Source organism: Triticum aestivum, chromosome 1B (assembly GCF_018294505.1).
Source record: "Triticum aestivum cultivar Chinese Spring chromosome 1B, IWGSC CS RefSeq v2.1, whole genome shotgun sequence".
Lineage (NCBI taxonomy): Eukaryota > Viridiplantae > Streptophyta > Magnoliopsida > Poales > Poaceae > Triticum > Triticum aestivum.
This window is the reverse complement of record NC_057795.1, coordinates 129107398-129109854: the sequence shown is the minus strand read 5'-3', so window position 1 is coordinate 129109854 and position 2457 is coordinate 129107398. Positions and strand designations below refer to the sequence as shown.

The 2457-nt window shown below is 56.6% G+C and overlaps 1 pseudogene; it reads right to left on the bottom strand.

Annotated features, from left to right (window-relative positions):
- Positions 1 to 557: 557 nt before the first annotated feature.
- LOC123077722 (ABC transporter G family member 8-like) lies at positions 558 to 1648 on the bottom strand (annotated as a pseudogene).
- Between the last annotated feature and the right edge of the window lie 809 nt (positions 1649 to 2457).

Below are 2457 nucleotides of genomic sequence, written 5' to 3'. Positions count from 1 at the left end.
CCTCTACCGGGTGCTCTACTGGGTCGTGCTCAGCCGGAGAGCGTCCAGAGCCAAGAGGTGACCATTGATCAATCCACGAATTTCTTCTCCTCCCTTTACTACACTACGTACTGCGTATACGAGTGTGTGTGAACGCATGCATGGAGAAGAAGGAGCCGCCGCCGACCACTTCGAGTTGCCCACCGCACGCAACCCCAAGGGCCGCTCCGACCTCCCCGGCATTGACGTTTTCGTCTCCACCGCTAACCCGGAGAAGGAGCCGCCGCTTGTCACCGCGAACACCATCCTCTCCATCCTCGCCGTCGACTACCCGGTCGAGAAGCTCGCCTGCTACCTCTCCGACGACTGCGGCGCACTCCTCACCTTCGACGCGCTCGCCGAGACCGCCAGCTTCGCGCGCACGTGGGTGCCGTTCTGTCGGAAGCACGGCGTCGAGCCGCGCTGCCCGGAGTCATACTTCGGCCAGAAGCGGGATTTCCTCAAGAACAAGGTGCGGCTGGACTTCATCCGCGAGAGGCGGAAGGTGAAGCGGGAGTACGACGAGTTCAAGGTGCGGGTCAACTCGCTGACGGAGGCGATCCAACGGTGCTCCGACGCGTACAATGCCGGCGAGGAGCTGCGAACAAGAAGGCGCCTTCAAGAGGAGGCCGTGGCTGCCGGTGGCGCGCTGGGAGCAGCTTCGTTGGCAGAGAGCCAGAGACTAGGGCCGTGAAGGCGACATGGATGTCTGACGGCTCCCAGTGGCCCGTCACTTGGCTCCGGCGCGAACGAGCTTATGAACAGTACGAAGGAGTTGGCCGTGACCCGTGAGCACCACCACCCACACCACCAGCACAAACACTCTGAATGCCGCCGGCGACGCGCAGAGGCCGACGGGGAAGTAGACGCACGAGGAGTAGAGCAGCGCCACCGCCAGGAGGTACGGGAGGAACACCATCGTGGCCGCGGTGGCATGGGTGGACAGCCGGTACAGACCCGCCGCCGTCTCAGCGAGCACAATCGGCCGCTCCGTGACGAACGTTGGCAGCGTCTCCGTGGTGGAGGTGAGCAGGAACGTCAGCGTGAAGGCGAAGAGCCCCAGTCGCTTGTGTGCGCCGGCCTCGCCATAGCCGGCGTTGATGTAGATGGTGCCCAGCAGCGTCCCGACGATCACAGCCTCGAGGAAGTTGGTCAATAGCAGCTGCTTGCTGCGATACACCACCTTCCACGCCGTCTTGTACAGAACCACGAACTCATGTATCCGTGAGCACGGCGAAGTACAGGACAACGACGGCGGTGTCGCCATGGCCGGCCTGTGGCGGTCCGAATCCGATGCCTTGGTTGTGAGATCTTGCGCCGACTTGGGTTCAGGGGAGGAGGGCGAGGGATGGGGTATCTGGTCGATGACCTCGAGGGCGTACTCTAGCGGGTTGAGCTGCGCGGGGACGGCGAAGCCGTGTGAAAGGAGGGCGGCGTCGAGGGAGGCGAGTGAGCCGTGGTGGAGGACGGTGCCGCGGGACAGGACGAGGAGCGAATCCACAGCGGAGAGGAGGCGCGCGCTGGGCTGGTGGATGGACAGCACCACCACCGTGGGCTGGCTCGGCAGGAAGATCAAGCTGTTCCTGAGGAATCCCACCATGCGGAAGAAGACGGACAGGGAGCTGGTCATGGCGTTTTTGCAAAAAAAACCCGGGATCGAGTAGTATTCGCCCGAGGATCGATTACGTGGCGGTTAAAGTGAGCTGGCGGCCGCTGACTCGGCCAAGTCAGCAAATACGTATACGAAAACGTATAAATGAACCAAAGTAAACCCCTTACGCAAATACTTGGACCGTAGTTTGGGTATTTTAAAGTAGTGATACCAAACTGTCAACCGGCTCAAGTTTAGTGACGTACAATGAATTTTTCTCTTTTGGCAAATTCAGATTGCAGGAGAAGTATGCATGGCGTGAGTTTTTTTTGAAAAACACCCGACCATATATTAATTAATTAAAACGTCATTATAATCGTTCATAACAGCAGGCGCCAAAATTAAAAGAAAACCATCACATCTATTATCGAAACTAAATTTAGCAATCTCATGCGCTATTGAATTGGCCCTTTTATTTATTTTTGACAACTTGAAATTTCCCAAAAGCCTGATGATGCTAAGTGCTTCCTTCTTGAGATATATGAGCGAGGATCTGTCACAACTTTCATTTGCTAGAAAAGAAGCCACGAACGCACAGTCAGTTTCCAAAATAATAGGCATGTTAAGAGAAATACCTATATAAAGCCCAGCTAGGCATGCTCGAAGCTCTGCTTCATCCACACTAGAGCATAACTCAATGAAGTCCCAAGATGAGACAATGATGTCACCCGTACAGCTCCTAGCCACCACCCCAACGCTCGCGACACTTGAACTCTCCACAAAACTTGCATCGACATTGATCTTGATGTGGCCAAAAGGAGGCGGCTGCCACACCTCTCGGGACCTCA